General features: G+C 43.2%; 1 protein-coding gene across 1 annotated transcript in view; it reads left to right on the plus strand.

The window, feature by feature from the left end:
- Window positions 1-25,014, plus strand: part of plxdc1 (plexin domain containing 1) — a gene marked incomplete at both ends in the record, with an annotated part of 280,087 nt that overhangs the window by 243,330 nt on the left and 11,743 nt on the right. The gene's annotated exons all lie outside the window — the stretch shown is intronic.

The following is a 25,014-nucleotide window of genomic DNA, read 5'->3' on the forward strand; positions in this document are numbered from 1 at the left end:
CGAGCGGTCTGTATGCAGGCATTAGCATGACAGTGATGTGGTCTGAGGCTCCGAGGTGGGGGAGGGGGAGGGCCTTGTAAGCTCCTCTCTGGGGGGTGTAAACAAAGTCCAGGGTATTTTTTCCCCTTGTTGGAAAGTCTATGTTTTGGTGTATTTTTGGGAACACACTCTTTAAGTCTGCGTGGTTGAAATCCCCTGCCAAGATGAGAAAAGCATCTGGGTGGGCTGTCTGCTGCTCACTGGTGTGCTGGTACAGATCATTTAGTGCCTCACTCCTGTTGTTGTTGTTGGAGCTGGGAGGGATGTATACAGCAACAAGCAGTATAGCTGTATATTCCCTCGGTAGATAGAACGGCCTGCACTTAATAATCATAAACTCCACCAAGGGTGAGCAGTGTTTGCAGACCACAACAGTGTCGCGGCACCATGCATCATTGATGTAAACACAAAGCCCGGCGCCACAGATCTTACCTCCCTCGACGAGAGCTCTGTCAGCTCGATAACATGCTAGCTGGTCGTGCTGTATGGCGCAGTCCGGTACGCTGTTGTTAAGCCATGTTTCCGTAAACACAAAAACACAACAGTCTCTTACAGTCCTCTGAGTAGAGTGAAGTAGTCGGATGTCGGAGTGTACGTTCGCCAGTACGATGGTGGGGATAGCTGGCTTGTGTGGGTTGGCCACTAGCCTAGCTCGGATACCTCCGCGCTTACCTCTCTTCTGCTTCCTCTCACGCCGCTTGTAGCGCCTCCGCTGTGGGCGAGATGCAGTAGTGGGGGTCGGTGGTAGAGTGGGCTTTCGGAGCAGACCGAGGTCACGCTCTTCGGCTCAGCGCACGCCGAGTTATTTATTTAAAAATGTGATTCTGCCGACATCGAGCAGAAACTCATGACTTTTATGTGCGCTTAAAGACAGGTAGACGTGACGAAGATGTACAAAAACATTGCGACTTACAAGACAAAGAACACGAAAACACTGTTCTGTCGGGAGAGAGAGAAGCCGCTGCGTCTGTGCGCGCCGCCATGTTATAGTTTGTAGTGATGGCCGCCATGTTAAAGAACAAAGCATTTATAGCTGTATTTATAAATTACTTACTAATGACTATTAATGTTGGGACAATGCTTTATAAAGGATAAACTAACTATTTACTAATGCTTACCTAATGATTCATAGCGTGCAGTTATTTTGAAGTGTTACCCTCTCTCTCTCTCTCTCTCTCTCTCTCTCTCCCTGTCTCTCACCAACCCCCTCACTCACACTCAACACCCCCCCACCACACCCCCCACAGCCCACACACTCATAGAGGTAGAGTGTTTTTTTACAGTTTTTTTAATTTTTGAAGTAACGCATAATTCATGCATGGTAACGCATAATTCAATTCAATGGTAATTTGTGTACCCTTACCATAAAGTGTTACCGTTTTCTCTTATCCATAGAGTTTTGTAAAGTCATGAAACTAACCATATTTCCTGAGAAAGACTTGTCCTATATATGTAAAAAGTTTTGAAGTGTTTGGAAGCTGCACTTTAAAGATATAAGAAAATTACTCCTCTCTTTTTTACTTTAACTTTAATAAATTGCCATTAAAACACCGTTCAAGATATCCTAAATCCGTTCGCAATTTAGCATCTTCAGTATCTTGGCAACATGTTGAAAAACGTTTGGTGTGAACTACTTGTTTCTGCTTGGAGGAGTATGAATTTATTTACAGCCTGATTAAAAAAAAAAAAAAAAACATTAAAATAAACATAGCCGACTTCCTGTTGGTCGTAGCTAATGACTGTAAATTAGAAAGTTGTCCGGCTTGATTAGAACAATTTATGTACCAAGTTTGATGTCTGTAGCTAAAACTAACCCCCCCACTTTTGACACGCCCATTTATGAGCTTTTGGTAGTGTCTATCTATCATTAATACTGACATGTGTGTTGAGTTTCATGACATTCTAAACATGTTATCTGACTCAAAATCACCAGAAAATAATTTGCCATGGCAACAGTATTTTAGATATCAATATTCCCTTCACAGTTTTACATCGGCCGTGTTTTGACATTATTCTGATGAAGTTTGAAGCAAATCGAGTAAAAATAATATGCTGAATTCACAGCATTTGAAAAATGTTTAGTGGCGCTATAACTTTCAGTCATAAAAGTCACATCTATCCAATCGGCATCATACAACGAACGAACCACTGAAGTTTAATCAAAATCAGACAATGTATGTGGATGTTATTAGGCATTTCCTGGGTCTCATTTTTTGCCATAACTTCATCGCCTCGCCCCGGGCAAACGGTTCGAGATATCAAAAATTTATTCGCAATTTAGCGTCCCCAATGTCTTGAGATCATGTTCACCGAGTTTGGTGGCAATCGTTTGGAAATCCTCAGAGGCGTATATCAAATTCCAGAGCATGCGCTTTTTAAACAGCCCTAAATAGCCGACTTCCTGTTGGGCGGAGCCTAAGACATGCAGCGCAAAAGGTTTTCAGCTCAATGAGTTCTATATGTGTACCGAGTTTCATATGAATATGTGCAATTATGTGTGAGCTATACATCAAGCTTTTTGACTGTGTTCCAGGGGGCGCTGTAGCGCTCCTGTGCCACGCCCGGGTCCCAGCCTTAATTCTTAATTCTTCATTGATAGTATGAACTAACAATGAACAATTTTTTTTTTTTTACAGCATTTATTAATCTTTTTAATGATAGTGTCATGAATCTGGTCCATGCGTTTCCGGTTAATCACCACCAGACGTCACCACTCACCACATGGACTCTTGCACTTCACTACAATCCCCATCATTCATTGCACTGACGACACACACAGCTGTTTTCACTGATTACACAGCTGATCACACTAATCACTCAGGCTTTATAAACCATGGACTTCCTCTAGCTAGATGCCGAGTACTGTATTGCGTTCATCACTTTCATAGCGATAGCTACTCTATGGAGCCCAAGCCCAAGCCCAAGCCCAAGCCCAAGCCCAAGCCCTAGTCTTAGCCTTGCCTTACCTTCGGTGTTCTCTTGTGTTTTGACTCCTGCCCATGTGTTCTGGATTTACCCTTTGCCTTGCCATTCGGACTCTGTTTGCACCTCAATTGGATTATTGCTCTCGTACCTGGATTACCCCTTCTGTCAAGACCTTTTGATATTATACGCCGATCGCCGACCATGCCTGTTTACTTGAGTACTCTTCTCTCTTGCCCTCTCTATACCTGTTTGCTGTTTGTTCGACCCTGCCTGTTATTGACCATGCCTGTAAATAAAAGCTTGCACTTGGATCCGCACGTCTCACGTCTTGTTCGCCCCATTACAGTTAGAAAAATAGTCATGTTCAAAAGATACAACTTTAAATTTTAATAATGTATTAATACATTTTGGACTTAATATTAATTAACATTAATAAATGGTATATAATTATTGATGTTAACTAACAACAGTTAAATAATATAGTTTTTTTAACATTGGTTAGTTCACAAATAACATTAAGTATGAACAATATATTTTTACTTTATTTGTGTTAGGAAAAAATCATTCATGTTAGTTCATGGAAAAATAAATTGTTAAACAATGCTTATAAATCATTAAAAGCTTTGGTAACTATAATAATGTCTAATTTGTTAACATTAGTAAATGCATTAGCTAACATGAACTACCAATGAAAAATTTATTTTCACAGCATTTATTAATGTTTGTTGATGTTAGTTAATCAAAATGTTTGTTAATTCACAGTGCATTAACTAATGTTAACAGATAAAACTTTCAATTTTAATAATGTTTAAGTTTTTAATATTAACTAACATTAATAAATACTATATACAGTTGCATGGACAATTGAGGACAATTGAGCGACTCACACACAACTATTAAAAAAAGGTTCAAATGTTCACTAATGCTCCTGAAGGAAACACGATACATTAAGAGAACATTAAGAGAAAACTTTTGAACAGGATGAAGATGTCCACATTTTTCTTATTTTGTAGAAATATAATTTTTTTTCTTTCCATTTAGTACTGCCCTTCGGAAGCTACAGAAGATACTTGCATGTTTCCCGGAAGACAAATTAAGTACAATTTATCTTGATCTTCAAATTCAAAAAGTTTTCACCCCCAGCTCTTAATGTATCGTGTTTCCTTCTGGAGCATCAGTGAATGTTTGAACCTTTTATTAATAGTTTTGTTTGAGTCGCTCAATTGTCCTCAGTGTGAAAAGGTGGATCTCATCATCATACAGTCACTGCTGGAAAGGGTTCAAATATGCAAAAGATGCTGGAAAACCAAGGGTTCCCAAACTTGTGAATGGGGTTATTTTAATAATTTCAGTTATTTCTTTTGTCATATGGACTATACAGTTGGGCAAAAAAGTATTTAGTCAGTGTGGTGGTTTCCCTTCTCTATGAAGAATCACTCTCAGAGCCTTGTGGGGTTTTGATGTCAGAAAATAGACTTTATTAAATGAGAATAAAGCCAAGAAGTTTTATGCAGAAAAGTCCTACTAAACGTTCTCTGAGTTGCTCTTTATATAGTCTATCTTCTAGGCGTGTTCAGAACATGTCATACATGTGCATTTTTCCTTTTTTGGAAATATTCCTTATACATATGTTCTTTCCCTAGAGAGAATGGGCTCCTAGACGTGTTTAAGGAAAGAAGCCTTCTTTGTATTTCCACATATGTTTTCCATCATAAGGGTCAGAACTTTCCATCCATGTGAGCCCTTAACACACAGGCATATGCTTATATTGGAAATATAACTTAATACACAAGTGGTTAAATTCACATTAATTATACTTGATTAATTCATATTTTGACTAATAAAAATCTTCTACATCAGCCACCAATTGTGCAAGTTCTCCCACTTAAAAAGATGAGAGAGGCCTGTAATTTTCATCATAGGTACACTTCAACTATGAGAGACAGAATGGGGGGAAAGAATCCAGGAAATCACATTGTCTGATTTTTAAAGAATTTATTTGCAAATTATGGTGGAAAATAAGTATTTGGTCAATAACAAAAGTTCATCTCAATACTTTGTTATATACCCTTTGTTGGCAATGACAGAGGTCAAACGTTTCTGTAAGTCTTCACAAGGTTTTCACACACTGTTGCTGGTATTTTGGCCCATTCCTCCATGCAGATCTCCTCTAGAGCAGTGATGTTTTGGGGCTGTCGCTGGGCAACACAGACTTTCAACTCCCTCCAAAGATTTTCTATGGGGTTGAGATCTGGAGACTGGCTAGGCCACTCCAGTACCTTGAAATGCTTCTTACGAAGCCACTCCTTCGTTGCCCGGGTGGTGTGTTTGGGATCATTGTCATGCTGAAAGACCCAGCCACATTTCATCTTCAATGCCCTTGCTGATGGAAGGAGGTTTTCACTCAAAATCTCACGATACATGGCCCCATTCATTCTTTTCTTTACACGGATCAGTCGTCCTGGTCCCTTTGCAGAAAAACAGCCCCAAAGCATGAAGTTTCCACCCCCATGCTTCACAGTAGGTATGGTGTTCTTTGGATGCAACTCAGCATTCTTTCTCCTCCAAACACGACAAGTTGAGTTTTTAGCAAAAAGTTCTATTTTGGTTTCATCTGACCATATGACATTCTCCCAATCCTCTTCTGGATCATCCAAATGCTCTCTAGCAAACTTCAGACGGGCCCGGACATGTACTGGCTTAAGCAGGGGGACACGTCTGGCACTGCAGGATTTGAGTCCCTGGCGGCGTAGTGTGTTACTGATGGTAGCCTTTGTTACTTTGGTCCCAGCTCTCTGCAGGTCATTCACTAGGTCCCCCCATGTGGTTCTGGGATTTTTGCTCACCGCTCTTGTGATCATTTTGACCCCACGGGGTGAGATCTTGCGTGGAGCCCCAGATCGAGGCAGATGATCAGTGGTCTTGTATGTCTTTCATTATCTAATAATTGATCCCACAGTTGATTTCTTCACACCAAGCTGCTTGCCTATTGCAGATTCAGTCTTCCCAGCTTGGTGCAGGTCTACAATTTTGTTTCTGGTGTCCTTCGACAGCTCTTTGGTCTTGGCCATAATGGAGTTTGGAGTGTGACTGTTTGAGGTTGTGGACAGGTGTCTTTTATACTGATAACGAGTGTACTGTTCTCTTTATACGTTTTGCTTTCCTAGCGTGTAATATAAATAAACAGCAAGCCAAACTCTGTTCAAGAGCCAGGATATGAGCACCTTGCTCCTTTAATAGTCCAATGTGTGATTTACACAATCAAACTCTGCGGCCATTGAACCGAGTAAAACTGTAAATGAAATGAAAGAAATATAGAAAATTAATTATCAAAAGTGTAACGAACTTATCAGTTTAACAATGAAAATGTATACAGATACATCGCTAACTCAGAAGCAAGTTATGAGCATTCTCAATGCAAGGCAATAGTGCAATTTGTGATCGGCAATCACAAACATCTTTGATTATATCACCTTTAAACTGAACATACTCTTCTGCAATATAAACTGGACGAATTAATGATTTAAATGAACTTACAGCCAATGCTTTCGGCAGGGTTTAGAAGGAGGAGGATTAATTTAAATGTGTCACAAACATGTCAAGGCTTGCTGCGTCACGAGTTTGCTGCTTTCTGTTAGCTAATGTGCGTGACTCGCGGAAACCCGTCAAAATAAGAGTCCTCACAAGAACTTACACAATAACGGCAGGCAAAAATAAACTTATACAGAACATTAAAGTATCACAAAAATATAATATTGGTAAATGCAAATGTCTATCATAAATTGTACACAGCCTCTAACAGAGGCAGAACACTCCCCGCCTGGCATTAATAATGCCACTATAACAATCTGTGTTCAGTCTTATTTATTCCTCTTTGGCTAGCAGTAAGACAACATCAGAAATGGGTCTTAAGAAGGTTTTCACGTTACCGCCTGAGGTTGTTCTAACCTCTACTTTGCGGACCTTTCCGTCATTGCTCGGGAAGACGGATGCGATTAAGCCCAAAGGCCAGTCGTTCCTTGGGGTCTGAACTTGCTTTAACAGCACAACATCTCCAGGGTGCAGATTTCGGTGAGTCTCATGCCACTTGCGTCGAGGTTGGAGTGTACTGATGTATTCTTTTCTCCATCGGCTCCAGAACTCATTAGCCAATGCCTGCACTCGCTTCCACTGACATTTCAAGAGGTCTTTTTCAGTGTAGTTCTCGAATGGAACAGGTAATCTGGGCTTTTGGGTTAAGAGCATTGCTGGAGTGAGTATGCATGGAGAATAGGGATCTGCTGAGACAGGAACCAAAGGTCTAGCATTTATGATTGCTGACACCTCTGCCATCAGAGTGCAAAGTACCTCATGGGTCAAGTAAGCATGTTTCTTCTGCAATAGCATACCGTCTAGAATCCTGCGGGTTACGCCGATCATGCGTTCCCATGCTCCACCCATGTACAGCCATTCTCATGGAGATATTTCAGAAGACTAGTCTGGTTTTCTTTTGCTGGTTGCATGCCTAGTTCTTGACTTGCTCCGATGAAGTTGGTTCCTCTGTCTGATCTGAGCTGTTTTGCTGGTCCTCTCACAGCAAAAACCTTCAAAGAGCATTGATGCAACTGGCAGTGTTCATAGACTCTATGACTTCTATGTGTACTCCTTATGTACTCTCATACATGTGAAGAGTATAGCCCACCTTTTGTTTTCAGCTACACCACCTCTGGTGCGTCGAGTGACCACTGTCCATGGACCAAAAACGTCTAACCCCACGTATGTAAATGGAGGAGATGTACTGAGGCGCTCAGGAGGAAGATCTGCCATCTTTTGAACTTCTTGCTTTCCTCTGAGTCTGCGGCATGTCACACAACAATGAAGGATAGAGCTTATCAGTCTTTTCCCCCCTACAATCCACAAGCCAGCCAGTCGGATTGCTCCTTCTGTGAACTGTCTCCCTTGATGATGCACTTTGGAGTGGTAGTAACTCACCAACAATTTAGCAACATGACTTTGCTTTGGGAGGATGATTGGATTCTTCACCTCTGACTCGAATGAAGCATGTTTCAAACATCCTCCAACCCTTAAGAGACCGTCGTCGATGTAGGGGTCGAGATTCCACAGTGCACTTGAATGTGAAACTTGTTTGTTTCTCTGCAAAGCAGCATACTCCTCTGGATATAGTTCTTTCTGGGTGTGTAGAAGTATTAGTCTCTTTGCTGCTGTCTGCTCTTCAGGTGTGTGTATTTTGCTGCACTGATGCCATCCTTTGCATGTATGGGATGTACTGATGGAACTTGACCTGTGAGAACGTGCTTGATGAATCAGAAAAGAAATCGCTCTCAGCAAACATTCCCAGGTAGAAAAGCGTTGAAACCGTTCCGAAAACAGGCTTCTTTCAACTCGAGTATCGAAGCTGGTTACACAAGGTCTGACTTCTGCGTCTGTCTCAGGATTAACTAGTTCGAAGTACTCACACTGTTGCTCTTGGGGCGGTTGGTAGAGGAAGCTGGGTCCTGTGAACCATATGGTGTTGTTCAGCTGTGACGTAAGCACGGATCTTGTTGCCAGGTCAGCTGGATTCTGAACCCTGGGCACATAACTCCACTGGTCTGGAGAAGTCGACTAACATATCCGCTGAACGCGGTTGTGCACATAAACAAAGAAGCGTCTGGACTGATTGTATATATATCCTAGGACCACTTTGCTGTCACAATAGAATTTCACTGCATTTGGCTTGTGGTCTAGCTCATCGAGAATGTGTTCAGCCATCTCTACAGCCAGCACTGCACCGCACAGCTCCAGGCGAGGGATAGAAGGCTCGGGACGAGGTGACAGCTTTGCTTTGCCCAGCACAAATCCCACTTTGACTTCGCCTTCATTAGTCAGAGCTCTGAGGTAAGCCACAGCCCCTATGGCCCAGCTCGAGGCATCAGAAAAAACACACAACTCAGTGTATGAAGTGTTAGAAAGTGAATGGTGTAGGTATGTGCGTGTGATGTAAAGGTTACTTAGCTTTTGCAGTGAGGTTTTCCATTCCTCCCACATGTTTTTCTTCTCTTCAGGAAGGACCGTGTCCCAATCATGTACCTCTTTGGTCAGCTCACATACTAACGCTCTGCCCCGGATTGTCACTGGTGCCACAAAGCCCAAAGGGTCAAAGAGGCTATTCACAACAGAGAGCAATAGTGAGTGTAGGGCTGGTCATTTGCTGCAACTTTGAAGGTGAAAGTATCTATTTTTATGTCCCAGTACAAACCCAGACTTCTTTGTGTAGGCCAACTCTCATTTCCAAAATTCAGATCTTGGAGACCAGAAGCAAGATCTTCCGGTGGGAAAGCTTGTATGACTTTGACACTGTTTGAGGCTATCTTGTGGATCTTATTATTCGACTTGGAAAGCGATTCTTGAGTGCGCTTGAGCAGGTCGATCGCTTCAGCTTCTGTGGGAAAGGACATGAGGCCGTCGTCCACATAGAAGTGCTTGTTAACAAAGTGTGAAGTGTCAGTTCCGTACTCTTGTTCACCTCGCTGTGCAGCTAACCTTAGACCGTATATAGCCACTGACGGGGAAGGGCTGTTTCCAAAAACATGTACCCTCATACGGTAGTCTACCACCTCCTTGTTCAAGTTGCTGTCGCTAGGAAGGAATCTCAAATAGTTTCTGTGGTCCTCTTTCACCAGGAAACCATAGAACATCTGTTGGATGTCTGCCATAATTGCAATGCGATCTTGCCTGAACCGTAGAAGCACACCTAACAGTGAGTTGTTTATGTCAGGGCCTGAGAGGAGCACATTGTTTAAAGAAATACCTTGGTGTTGCACGTTGGAATCAAATACCACTCGTATTTGTCCCGGTTTTTGCGGATGATACACTCCGAAGATGGGTAAGTACCAACATTCTTCATCCTTGTGGATAGGTGGTGCTCTTTCTGCATGGTGGTTCTGAAAGAGTTTCTCCATGAAGGCAGAAAACTGTGAGTAGCGTGATTGAACGCATGGGGAAAAACGACAGACTTATGCTCCCCACCATGGCACAATTTCTCTTTCTCTTTGATGTGGCTCTGGCGTGGAGTGAGAAGTGATGGGCGGCCATTGTCCATGATGTTAGTTTTAAAGACACTCACCATCGGCTTATGGGCTCTGTCAGTACAGACATCACCCACAATCACCCAGCCTAAATCTAACCTTTGCGCAAAAGGTGCATTGTGAGGCCCATTGATTTGTTGTCTCGCTTTATGTACACGGATCATGTCTCTTCCCAGCAATATTAAGATCTGAGCATCAGGATCTAGCTTTGAGATAAACTGTGCCACAGATCTCAAGTGTGGATGAGCAAGAGCGACTTCTGGAGTGGGTATTTCAGATCTGTTGCTCATTATCTCGTTACACTCAATCAGTGGTGGGAGATCAATACGTGTCTTACCATCCAAGGTCTCTATTTGGAAACCAACCGCTTTCCTTCCTGACATTTCCATGGATGTATGATATCCTCAAGATGTATAAAATATTGGAGTTACATATTGAAGTTAACTGATAAATATTTTTACATTTTATTATGAGAGAATGGACAAAATAACATGACATCTAGTGGTATGACGTTGAATAGCATTTATCATCAACCAAGAGCTGTTACAGTATGTTTTGGTGGCACATTTCTGGTGCTGCACAATCACCACACACTCATACCTTAGAGAATCCACATACACATATACACACACACACACATAATAATTTGTTATCTGTAAAGTTGACTATCACCACATTAAAAAGATCACAATCACATAATACTGTATACGTCATACTCATTACTGTGGCAGCAGTGCACTTATTATTTGCACACAATATGGCTTAAAGAGCTATTCACTTTCCAATGTGAATCTTGCACAGAGCTCAATGACTGAGAGAAAGGCCCATATTTGTTTTTGACTGATTACATGAATTGTCACCATTAGTGTTTAATGCATGGATGTAACGATGTAATGAGACTAAGTTGTTTTCCTTCTCATTATGGCACGTGGGCCAGAGCACGCTCAAAGAGCAGCACGTGGTGGCAAAAGAGAAGAAGAGAGTGAGAGTTACCAGAGAGAGAGCCAAGAGAGCGCGGCAAGAGAGAGGGAGGAGAAAGCAGGACAAGAGTTTTAAACTCGGCTTTCAGACCGTCCCATCTGGATGTCTTGACCAATTAGATAGGCTATTATCTTAGCTAGGGGTGTTCTTTACATCATAAATCAGCTTGTTATCAGTCACATGGTCCGAATTTTACAGGCCCTTGCAAAGTATACTCTTGTCCATGATTTCTAATAACAGGACTATGATGCATTTGACAAAGAATTGATTGGAAGAAACATTTAAAGCATGAATTTTCAAACTCATACATACTAAACATGCATTTGAATCCTTCAGCTATTCAATAATGATTAAAAGACATACATATGTTTTGATTAAAACATGATATGTGGTTTACAAACATAATATGGGGTTCTGCATAAAAATGGCCTTTTAGGATGATTTTATGTGCATATGGAAAAGAAAGTCTTTGTGTAGTTCTAAGGAGAACGAAGACATGTTCTTTAGACAAAGGAATTTTGGTTTGGTCTGTCTTCTATGTGTGGAGACCCGCCCAAGAGAGAGTTATCTTCTATCACAGGCTTACATGTGACCATCAGTCTTGATTACTTGCAACAAATTTGACAGTCTCCTTCTTGAATTGGAATTATCAATAAGTGTTCTTTTGTCTCAGTGTTGCAAGCTGTTTGGTGAAAGAGGCTTGCTAGTTAGGAGCCAGGTATCCGATTTATGGCGTTGTCCTGTTACAGCTTTGAGGCATCTCTGCATTCCAGCTCCTCAGGTTTCATTGTTCTGATGCATCTTAAAATTGTCTGATTCAGTCTCTGATATCCTACAGTGGTGAACTTTCTAGGTCTGCGGTCAGCAGCACCGGAGAAGCTGGAATGGCAGTCAGTCATCACTCATCCGGCAGATGTCGTTAAATGAATGGACTATTTGATTGTAGGCTGGTTGCCACAATTTTTTTCAGATATATTAATTCTGGAGATGGTCATGCTAGATTGCATTTGGAAGACCTCAAGCTTGTTGATTTCCTAGATAAGGACGGTCCAGGTTTCTGATACATATAATACAATAAGAATGACTAATGTTCAGAAGAGTTGTATCTTAGTCACAGTAGTGATGTTAGCCTTCTTCAACAAACACCACTTCAGAGAGGTGAACGCTACTGTTGCCTGGCCAATGCTATTAAGAACTCCAGCAGTCAAGGCGATCTTCTTCTCTTGGACCAGAGATCCTAGGTACTTGTTCAATTTAGACTTCCTCAAGGTGGACAGATACTGGTGAGCCATCAGTCGTCATAACTTTGGTCTTATCAATGTTGATTTTCAGTCTGTAAGGCTCGGCGAAAAAGGCAACATCGTAGAGTAGGGTTACCAGATGTCCCTGTTTTCCACGGACAATCCCGGTTTTTGGTGTCCTGTCCCCGACTGGAGTTTTACTTTACTTTAACAGTTCTACTCTGCCATCATTGAATCCATCCTCTGCACCTCAATAACTGTCTGGTTCAGCTCAGCTACCAAATCTGACCTCAGAAGACTACGGAGGGTAGTCCGGTCTGCTGAGCGAATCATTGGTACAACCCTCCCCACTCTCCAAGAACTGTACTTATCCAGAGTGAGCAAAAAGGCTGGTAAAATCACTCTGGACCCCTCACATCCAGCACACAACCTCTTTGAACTGTTACCATCTGGTCGACGCTACAGAGCTCTGAGCACCAGAACGACCAGACACAGGAACAGTTTCTTCCCTCAGGCAATCCACCTCATGAACACTCAACAATAAATGTGGAACACACAACTAATACATTATCCATTCACCACACTCACTTATTTTATTTTTATTTTCTCATTTCTAATTTGCACATACTTGACCTGTACATACATAGTCGCCTATATTATATATTGTGTATTTTTTTTATTTTTTTTATTTTTTTGCTGCTTTGTACATTGGTTATTGGCTATTTCCTGTTATTTTGTTTCATTACCTGTGTCCTGTCCTGTTGCTGTCTTTCTGTTGCACTGTGGAGCTTCTGTCACTATAACAAATTCCTTGTATGTGTAAACATACTTGGCCAATAAAGCTCATTCTGATTCTGATTCTGATTCTTTACTTTTAGTCATTTAGCAGACGCTTTTATCCAAAGCGACATACAAAAAAGAAAAAGTATGTTAACTAAAACTAAAAGACAAAACTCTTTAAATAATATATACACACACATTTAAGAAAAAAATAGAGATTACATAAAATTGACAAATGCATACAACAACATTTCAATACTGAACATTTAAATGAAAATGAAAAAATAAGCTAAAAACAATTCAAAATATTAAAACAACAAAAGGTATAATAATGCTTATAACACTAAGCCAAACACCAAAAAACAACTACATTTATATGTAGAGCCACACACATATACATATACATACATATAAAAATTAATTCAATATATATTTTATTTCATTTCCATATAGTATGAAGTACTATATGGAAATGAAATAAAATATATATTTTATTTAATTTCCATATAGTATGAAGTACTAAAATAACTAAAAGTGAATAAAAAAACTTATACAGTCATCAACACTGAGCCAATCACACGTTTTAAAACAACAACAACAACTTACACATTGTAAGAAATGGTTATAAAAACTGAAACAGAAGAGAAACAAGTTGTAGGAAAGAGGAAAAATAAAAAACGATACTTATGTCCTTTGCCGGTGTCCCTGCCCGATTGAGTCGCACGGTAGAGTCGATGGTCTTTACACTCTTCGGTCTTCACACGAGGAGGGCTTTACACGACGGCTGCCGCGGTATGGAGCTGTCCCTGGAATGTCCCCATTTTATGGCGCGTTCAAAACAACTTGTTTAAAAATACACTGTAAAAGCCCAACCAATATAGCCAGCTGGCAATTGTATGATTGTGATAATTTTCACCAGCAGCACGGATTCCACATGCTGCAGGTCGTGGGTTCGCCACTCAGTGTGACATATGTCCAGAACGCAAGAGGTACTGTGGCAAGAAATGATGCAGAAGTTGCTTCTGTTGCAGGCATTGTGCCTTTCCTAGAATATGCTCATCTCAATCTATAAAAAATATGACAGTGCATTTAAGTACAAATTCATTACTTTTAATTGATTCTCAGTTCAACTTCTGAACTTCATTGCTCTAATTGCAAATAGCAATGCATTCTCTCTAGTGGAGTAACATTATCAGCGACAGGCTCATGACTCAGAGATTGTGGGTTCAAGTTCTGTGTGATGCAACTTTATAAAACTGTGTAATGTTGTGCTCTTTTGATTCGTTTATAATCCAGATCAGCATTGTAAAAATCTTTATTGCTCCTGGATTAGAAATAAATGTTTTTATCCATGCTATGTTCTTTGTCATTTGAACTTCTGTTCATTCAAAGTTCATTCTCGCCAATAATTCTGAAATGGCTGTTTTTCACGTTCATTCAATTTGTGCCGATTTTGAACTTCCTGCTCTGCTCTGCGCTACAGTCCTTTCAGGGGTTTGGCCCCATATCGCTGCTTGCAGCTATGTTTTTAATGTGTTTTTGTTAAGCCATAATTTTGTTATAATACTGTTTTGATATGTTTGCTATTTGCAATAGTTACTATTGATTATTTTTCATAGTGTGATTTTTGGTGAATTGTATAAAAAAATAGAGTAAGTCTTATCCTCAAACATCATTGTAATTTTTTATTATGATGGAATCCACAACCATTAAAAAAAAAAAAAAAAACATACAAAAATATATTGTCCTCGTTTTTTAATTTGATGATCACAAGTGAGATTTCACTGATATTTTGTCCACTAAACTAGGGAATGTCCCCAGATTTCATTTCATATATCTTGTCACCCTATCATAGTGGGTGTCGGTGAGCTCCGTATTGGTAAGGATGGCACCGTCGTCAACTAACATAATATCACATAATCCCACGTAGCCGTCGATGTCGTACTGGACTCCCTGCTTGTTCTCAAAGATATTCCTCATGATTACATCGATCAATGTATTAAACAAAAGCAGGGAGGTGGTGTCACCTTGCCGGACACTGGTATGGATGGAAAACTCCTCAGAAACCTCGCTGTGAATGTGTTTGTAATCGTAGACAGTGTTTCCCCAGGGGAAATTATTTTCCCTGTAAGAGCGAGCACGGCCATTTGTAAATTTAATAAGTCTGGCATCTAGCTATTTTAAACTGTACAAAACAGCTCGTTTTCCTGCTTGATATTGCAAATTGGTGTGTCTTACCATATTATTTTAATGTATTATTTTAATTATGAACACACTGGTTTGTAGTGCAAACAGTTTTACCATTTACTGCACATTATTCTTCTTCTTGTTAGTTCTATATTTAGTGGCTAATTACCCAGAAGTCTTTCCCATAGGCTTACTTCCCCATTGAAGAATAAGGTGGATAGAAAAGATGAAATGAAAATTACATCAAAGCTTTTATGAAGACAGTTGGTGTCCTTCAAAAATACATGCATATCTCCCTGGGGTCTGAGGGTGTTTTGGGGGCCTAGAGAAGTTTTGACATGCCCTGACATTTGTGTTTTTTTCAGTTGCTTATAAAAATGTAAATGGCAAAAGTATAATAACACTGTATACAGCAAAAACTGGGCTACAATAATATGTTAGCAGCATTTATGTACATGATTGTGTTTTTGAGAAAGCAGCGTTTATGCATGGTTAGTAAAAAACTAAAATTTTAAAGTCACTGAAATAAGAGCATAAAACACATACAGAACATTTGTTTACAAGACGTTTGAGAACCAGATCTTGTAGCCTAGATTTTTTGCTTCAAAATTATGTGAAAATCAGCTTGTTTAATTGCTCACAGAAAACAATATATTGATTTACATTTTTTAAAGACATGTTTTGTGATCAAAAGCCAATATGCGAGGGAGTGGCAATGGCCTTGAATATTAAGTGATTTTCACCTGAGAGACAAAGGGCCCTCCCCTAATGGCCCATCAGTGTGACTGTCACTTTGAGGCAGGTACGAAAGAATGTGAGGAGATTGAAAATGTTTTTTTTTTTTTATTATTTGTATTTTATTTACAACACAGTATAATCAAATCATACATAATGAAGGTCATAGTGGTAACCACAGAGATGTGAACTATTTGTTTTCGACATGACTTCATTTAAAAGGAGACACTTCAAGCTTTCTATAGACATGACTCTCATGTATGTGTGTTGAGTATTTGCTGAGTTACAGTTCATTTTAGTGACGCGTTTCTAAAGGCAGTTTGCAGAGACGGAGAAGACAGATAGCACACCCTGTTTGATTTCTGTATTTTATAAAATTACAAAGTTGTGTTGTTATTAGTGAAGTGTGAAAGTGACATACGGCCAAGTATGGTGACCCATACTCGGAATTCGTGCTCTGCATTTATCCCATCCAAAGTGCACACAGAGCAGTGAACACACACACACCATGAACACACACCCGGAGCAGTGGGCAGCCATTTATGCTGCGGCGCCCGGGGAGGAGTTGGGGGTTCGGTGCCTTGCTCAAGGGCACCTCAGTCGTGGTATTGAGGGTGGAGAGAGCGCTGGACATTCACTCCCTCCACCTACAATCCCTGCCGGCCCGAGACTCGAACCCGCAACCTTTGGATTACGAGTCCGACTCTAACATTAGGCCACGACTTCCCGTAATTATGAGTGTATACAAATAAAAGTAGATGCTTTACAGATTCAATTGATGTATTGCTCTTATCTGTACAATTAAAAATCACAGAGTAATTTAAGTTTTAATGCACAAAAACGCGTTGACCCCAGAGAGATAGAACCCTGTGCCGTGTTTTGATTTTGAAATATGCAGTGCTCATTTTTATTCAATGAAGTCCAAGCCTTTTGGAAAATCTTTTTGTGGCGGTCAGTTTTGATATGGTGGTGGGCCGCAACAACAACAATAAAAAAAAATCAAAGTATGGGAAACACTGCTAGAGGTTCTGGAGGATGTGGACAACTTTGGGCGAGACGTGTTCTTTCTCCAGAACCTTCCAGAGTGACAACCAGTGCACGCAACTAAACACCAATTGGAATTCAGTGAAGATGATAACCAAATCCTTGGCACAACAGATTCTCTCTTCCATCAGCTGGCAGAGAGAGGCGATCTGGTGTGTATTCCAGAAAGCACGGTTAATTTACCATCAGCTAAACCCATATATAATGTTATGCGCTATCTCGCTATGTCACGCCCACTGAAGGTTTCTCAGTAGGTCACGCATGCGCTGATAGCGCTGAAATGAACTAACACTGGAACATAACCTGCTCCGGAGCAGGTTATCTTCAGAGAGCAAGTTACTGTGGTTACTTACATACCCTGAAAGTAACCTCTGATTTTGGAACCGAAAGATGAGATTATCAGAATCAGAATCAGAATGAGCTTTATTGTCCAAGTATGTTTACACATACAAGGAATTTGTTGTAGTGACAGAAGCTCCACAGTGCAACAGAAAGACAGTAACAGGACAGGACACAGGTAATAAAACAAAATAACAAGAAATAGCCAATAACCAATGTACAAAGCAGCAAAACAATACACAATATATAATATATAGGCGACTATGTGTGTACAGGTCAAGTATGTGCAAATTAGAAATGATAAAAATAAAAATAAAATAAGTGAGTGTGGTGAATGGATAATGAATTAGTTGTGTGTTCCATGTTTATATATTGAGTGTTCATGAGATGTATTGACTGAGGGAAGAAACTGTTCCTGTGTCTGGTCGTTCTGGTGCTCAGAGCTCTGTAGCGTCGACCAGACGGTAACAGTTCAAAGAGGTTGTGTTCTGGATGTGAGGGGTCCAGAGTGATTTTGCCAGCCCTTTTGCTCACTCTGGATAAGTACAGTTCTTGGAGAGTGGGGAGGGTTGTACCAATGATTCGCTCAGCAGTCCGGACTACCCTCCGTAGTCTTCTGAGGTCAGATTTGGTAGCTGAGCTGAACCAGACAGTTATTGAGGTGCAGAGGATGGATTCAATGATGGCAGAGTAGAACTGTTTCAGTAAGTCCTGTGGCAGGTTGAACTTCCTTAGGTTCAAAGAGGTTGTGTTCTGGATGTGAGGGGTCCAGAGTGATTTTGCCAGCCCTTTTGCTCACTCTGGATAAGTACAGTTCTTGGAGAGTGGGGAGGGTTGTACCAATGATTCGCTCAGCAGTCCGGACTACCCTCCGTAGTCTTCTGAGGTCAGATTTGGTAGCTGAGCTGAACCAGACAGTTATTGAGGTGCAGAGGATGGATTCAATGATGGCAGAGTAGAACTGTTTCAGTAAGTCCTGTGGCAGGTTGAACTTCCTTAGCTGGGGAAGAAAGTACAACCTCTGCTGGGCCTTCCTGACAATGGAGTCAATGTGAATGTCCCACTTCAGGTCCTGAGAGATGGTGGTGCCCAGGAATCTGAATGACTCCACTGCAGTCACAGTGCTGTTCATGATGGTGAGTGGGGGGAGAGCAGGGGGGTTTCTCCTGAAGTCCACGATCATCTCCACAGTTTTGAGCGTGTTAAGCTCCAGGTTGTTGAGACTGCACCAGACAGCCAGCTCCTTAACCTCCTGTCTGTAAGCAGACTCGTCACCGTCCTGGATGAGGCCAATCAGTGTGGTGTCGTCTGCGAACTTCAGGAGCTTGACAGAGGGGTCTTTAGATGTGCAGTCGTTGGTGTAGAGGGAGAAGAGCAGTGGGGAGAGAACGCAGCCCTGAGGAGCTCCAGTGCTGATGGTGCGAGTGCTGGATGTGAATTTGCCAAGCTTTACTAACTGCTGTCTGTCTGTCAGGAAGCTGTTGATCCACTGGCAGACGGAGGTGGGGACGGAGAGCTGAGTTAGTTTATTTTGAAGGGTTTCCGGGATAATGGTGTTAAAAGCAGAGCTGAAGTCCACAAACAGGATCCTCATATAAGTCCCTGGTCTGTCCAGATGCTGCAGGATGAAGTGCAGTCCCATGTTGACTACATCATCCACAGACCTGTTTGCTCTGTAGGCAAACTGCAGGGGGTCCAGTAAGGGTCCAGTGATGTCCTTCAGATGAGCCAGAACCAGTCTTTCGAATGATTTCATGGCTACAGACGTTAGGGCCACAGGTCTGTAGTCATTAAGTCCAGTAATTTTGTGTTTCTTTGGGACGGGGATGATGGTGGAGCGTTTGAAGCATGAGGGGACTTCACACAGCTCCAGTGATCTATTGAAGATCTGTGTGAAGATGGGGGCCAGCTGATCAGCACAGATTTTTAGGCAGGCTGGTGACACACCATCTGGACCAGGTGCTTACCTTCTTTTGTTCTTCCTGAAGACCTGGCACACATCATCTTCGCTGATTTGAATTGTAGGTGTGGGGGAGAGAGGGGTTGCTGGAGGTGTGAATGGTTGTGTGGAGGGGTGTTCTGGGCGGGTGTGGGGTGATCGTTCAAAACGACAAAAGAACTTGTTTAAGTCGTCTGCCAGGTGTTGATTCTCCAGAGTGCTGGGGGGTGGTGTTTTGTAGCTGGTGATGTCCTTCAATCCTAACCACACTGAAGCAGGATCACTGGAAGAGAATTTGTTCCTGAGCTTGTCAGAATAATTCCTCTTTGTACAAGACTTTATCCCCCTTTCTGTGAGCATCTTCTTTGGCCTGACGGAGCTGTCTGAGTTTGGCAGTGAACCATGGTTTGTCATTGTTGTAGAATAGATGAGTCCTGGTAGGAATGCACATGTCCTCACAGAAACTGATATATGATGTTATAGTCTCTGTGAGCTCGTCCAGGTCATTTGCTGCAGCTTCAAAAACAGTCCAATCAGTCAGGTCGAAACAGGCTTGTAAATCCCGCTCTGTTTCGTTAGTCCATCTTTTAACAGATCTTAATACAGGCTTTGCAGACTTAAGTTTCTGCCTGTAGGATGGAATAAGATGAACCAAACAGTGATCAGAGAGTCCTAAAGCTGCTCGTGGAACAGAGTGATATTTATTGTTGTGTAACAGTGATTGTTGATTGTCCTTTATTGTGATTGTCCTTTATTGTTGTGTAACAGTGATCCAATGTATTACTGTCTCTGGTGGGACATGTGATGTGCTGTCTGTATTTTGGCAGTTCACGGGAGAGATTTGCTTTATTAAAGTCCCAGAGAATGATTAAAACAGAGTCCGGGTGTTGTTGCTCACTCTCTGTGATCAGATCAGTGAGTTTCTGTAGAGCTGTGCTCACGTGCGCTTGCGGTGGAATGTAAACACTCACGAGAATGAACGAGCAGAACTCCCGCGGCGAATAGAACGGCTTGTAGTTAATGAAGAGCATTTCTAGATCTGAGCAGCACATCTTTTTTAACACAGTTACATCTGTACACCACCTCTCATTGATGTAAAAGCATGTCCCGCCGCCACGATTTCCCCGTTGATTCTGTGTCCCGATCTGCTCTGATCAGCTGGTAATTAGGCAGATGAATCGCGCTGTCCGGTATGTCGCCATTCAACCAGGTTTCCGTGAAACACAGAGCAGCAGAGTTAGAAAAGTCCTTGTTTGTCCGGGAGAGCAGAAGGAGTTCGTCCGTTTTGTTGGGTAGAGAGCGGAGATTCGACAAATGGATACTAGGTAACGCCGTTCTAAATCCGCGCTGACGAAGTTTCACGAGCGCGCCGGCTCGCTTTCCCCGCCTGCCCCTCCTGTAGCGTTTGACCAGAGCTACGGCTCCACCAACTACAATGTCCAGCAAAACGTCCGAAAATTCAAAAACCGGTAGAAGATTTTGTGGTGTGTTCTGCCGAATGTTCAGCAGATCATCCCTGGTAAAACTGATCTTATTTGAAAAACAAAAAACAGGAAAAACAAACAAAAGCAATACGAACACTGAAGAGCAACGCACAATAGCTGCCATCAGCGGCGCCATTTTAGCACTAAAAAAATAAATAAAAAAAATAATAATTATCCGCTTGCTTATCCTCAAACATAGCCAGGGTATGTCTCATAACCTGCTTTTTGGAATACCCCCCGGTCTCAACAGCCTAGGAGAGGATGGAATCCGGCTTTCTCCTTGCGGTTTGTCTGCTGCCTATGTCGCTCTAGCCGTGATTGGATGACTTTCATGAAGACTTTACCCACAATTGACTGTATGTTGCGGTAGTTCTTACATTCGTGATTTTTGCCTTTCTTGAAGATGGGCACGGCTGTGGCTTTCTTCCAGGTCGATAGGATTATTTCAAATGCCAGATTGCATGGCTCAAGCGGGTGCCTTTCCGTTCTTCAATGAACATACGGCTTGATCAGCTTTCATGCCACATGTGACTTCTCTATTTAGTTCCTAATAGCGCTCGAAGTTCACATGTTTTATCTGTATTATAAATACTAAAGCTAAAACTGGAATAAGAAATAAAGCTAAACAGAAAAAACTAAAATAACATACTGTTTATGCTGCTACAGTTCACCAGTAGAAAACAGCAATAATGAAAAAACCTGAAAACTGAATGTCCATTATTATTAACCCTCTGGTTGTGTTCGGATTCCTGTCACACTTGTGTTCCCAGTCAAAAATGACTGGACTCCAAACAATTGCTTATAAACAATTGCTTATAAATCTCTCATTATTCTATATTATCACCAAATATTGGATTCAATCTTTTTGTCAACTTGTTTTCTTTCATTTAGGACTGGTTTTGTGTTCCTATTTGCATCTGATTAATAGTAGGCCTCATTTATCCAAAAGTAGGCACCTAATTTTTTGAGTGAAAAAAAGCATTTTTTATGAATAATTTTCACATTATGAGATAAAAAAAGTGTTTCTCACACTAGTGTGCTTTAATGTTTAATCAGAAAGTTTCATTTTAAATGCTTTCTACTCGTCGCCGAGGGCGGCCCTCGCTCCCGTGCAGCAAACACACTCGCTCCCGTGCAGCAAACACAATACCCTCCAGCAAAGCAGCACTGCGGAGCCGGTCGCAGGGCAGCCGCCCTGCCTGTCCAGGCCCCCGCCAAACCTGGTGGCAAGCAGAAGAGCAAGAGGCCCTGAGACGGGCGACCCAGAGATGGAGGAGGATGCTCTTCGGGAGATGGTGAACGCACCACTCCCTCCCCCAGAGGAGGGCCGGGAGGAGAATCTTTTGTTTATTTTTTCCCCGCCAATGGCCTGACGGTCAGTGGTACCAAAAACCTCAACAAAAAAGCAATTTCCCCTATCTCTGGGTCCCCAGAGGGGACGGGGAGTTGTGGATGAGCCAGTCTTGGTTCACACTCAGCCTCCTCTCTCACCAGTGAGCAGCTGTGGGTGGTCCGAGAGTGCAATCAATCGTACTACTCACGTACCCTCTGCCATAATGCAGGTTGGTGTTGCACACATGTTGACCCCGCTTCGGACCGGCAACGAGACGCCAGAGCCGGGCTAGCGCTTCCCTGTCCGTCTCGTTGGCTCCGTCAGACCATCAGACTCGGCTATGCAATTCAGTTCGCCCGGCGTCCTCCCAAGTCCAGGGGCATCCACTTCACTTCAGTGAAGGCGGCAGATGCTCCTGTCTCGCGTGCAGAGATCACAGTCCTCCTGGCGAAGGTTGCGATAGAGCCGGTCCCTCCAGCCGATATGAGGACGGGGTTATACAGCCCTTACTTCATTGTACCCAAGAAAGGCGGTGGGTTGAGACCAATCTTGGATCTGCGCATCTTGAACCGGGCCCTTCACAAGCTTCCGTTCAAGATGTTCATGCAGAAACACATCTTCGGGTGCATCTGTCCCCGAGATTGGTTTGCAGCGATCGACCTGAAGGACGCGTCCTTCCACACCAAAGGCCATTCCTGCGGTTTGCTTTCGAAGGACGGGCATATCAGTACAAGGTCCTGGCCTTCGGGCTGTCCCTGTCGTCCCGTGTCTTCACGAAAGTTGCGGAGGCAGCCCTTGTTCCCCTGAGAGAACAGGGCGTTCACATTCTCAACTACCTCAACGACTGGCTCATACTGGCTCAGTCTCAGGTCCAGTTGTGCGAACACAGGGACTTGGTGCTCTCACACCTCAGCCAGTTGGACCTTCGGGTCAACTGGGAAAAGAGCAAACTCTCCCCGATGCAGAGGATCTCTTTTCTTGGTATGGAGTTGGATTCGGTCGATCAGAGAGCACGCCTCATGCAGAAATGTGGTCAGTTGGTGTTGAACTGCTTGAATATGTTCAAGAGCAGGACAGCATTCACACTGAAACAATTTCAGAGGCTCCTGAATCGCTTTTTGTATTCCCCAATTGTAAGTCGCTTTGGATAAAAGCGTCTGCCAAATGACTAAATGTAAATGTAAAATGTAAATATCCTGGGGCCAAACCTTCACCCCGTGGTCAGACCTCTCGTTTCTCCGGGCAGGAGTGCCCCTAGAACAAGTCTCCAGGCATGCTGTGGTTTCGGCAGGCTTGAAGTGTCGGGGGTTTGGACGGGCCCCCAACTGCACTGGTACATCAATTGCCTAGAGTTGCTGGCAGTACGCCTGGCCTTGAACCGTCTCAAGACGCACTTACGAGGCAAGCAAGTACTGGTCCGCATGGACAACACTGCGACCGTTGTGTACATCAACTGACAAGGTGGTCTACGCTCCCGTCGCATGTCACAACTCACCCGCCACCTTCTCCTCTGGAGTCAGAAACATTTGAAGTCGCTTCGTGCCATTCATATTCCTGGCTTGCTCAACCAGGCAGCCGACGAGCTGCGCTCCCCGGAGAGTGGAGACTCCATCCCCAGACGATCCAGCTGATTTGGAGACGTTTTGGACCCGTGCAGGTAGACTGTTTGCATCTCTAGAGATCTCTCATTGCCAGATGTTTTACTCCCTGACAGAGGGAACACTCGGCACGGACGCACTGGCACACAGCTGGCCGCGGGGCCTTCGCAAGTATGCGTTTTCCCCAGTGAGCCTTCTCGCACAGACACTGTGCAAGATCACGGAGGACGAGGAGCAGGTCCTGCTCGTGGCGCCGTACTGGCCCACTCAGACTTGGTTCCCAGAACTGATGCTCCTCATGACAGCCCCTCCTTGGCAGATTCCTCTGAGGAAGGTTCTACTGATTCAGAGACGGGGCATCTTATGGCACCCGTGTCCAGACCTCTGGAAACTTCATGTCTGGTCCCTGGATGGGACGTGGAGGTTCTAGGTGATCTACCCCAAGAGGTAGTTGACACCATCACTTCGGCGAGAGCGCCGTCTACGAGACATGCTTATGCCTTTCAGTGGAACCTGTTCGTCGAATGGTGCTCTTCTCACCGAGAAGACCCCCGGAAGTGCAGCAGGGGTTGGAGCGAAGGCTGTCTCCCTCCACCCTTAAAGTCTATGTGGCTGCAATTGCTGCCAACCACGACCCCGTGAAAGGGAAGTCGGTGGGGAAGCATGACTTGGTCATCAGGTTCCTTAAGGGGGCGAGAAGGTTAAATCCTCCACGGCCCCCCTCTATACCCTCTTGAGACCTGTCTCTAGTGGTCAGAGCACTTCAGCAGGGCCCATTTGAGCCTTTGCAGACAGTCGAGCTGAAGTTTCTCTCAATGAAGACTCTGCTCCTGCTTGCATTGGCTTCCATCAAGAGGATAGGGGACCTGCGCGCATTTTCAGTCGACGATTCGTGCCTAGAGTTTGGGCCGGCTGACTCCCAGGTAATCCTGAGGCTATGTGCCCAAGGTTCCCACTAGTCCCTTCAGGGACCAGGTGGTGAACCTGCAAGCGCTGCCCTCAGAGGAGGCAGACCCAGCCCTAGCTTTGCTTTGTCCCATCCGAGCATTGAGATGGTACGATGACAGGACGCGAAGCTTCAAGACCACAGACCAGCTTTTTGTCTGTCACAGAGGCCAGCAGAAGGGGAATGCCGTCTCCAAGCAGAGGATGGCCCACTGGATTATGGACGCCATCCCCCTGGCTTATCAGGCACAGGGTGTGCCCTACCCATTCAGGTTGAGAGCCCACTCTATTAGAAGTGTTGCATCCTCCTGGGCGTTGGCTCGTGGCGCCTCGCTGGCAGATATTTGTAGAGCTGCAGCTGGGCGAGCCCTAACACA

This window comes from Barbus barbus (assembly GCF_936440315.1).
Source record: "Barbus barbus genome assembly, chromosome: 38".
Lineage (NCBI taxonomy): Eukaryota > Metazoa > Chordata > Actinopteri > Cypriniformes > Cyprinidae > Barbus > Barbus barbus.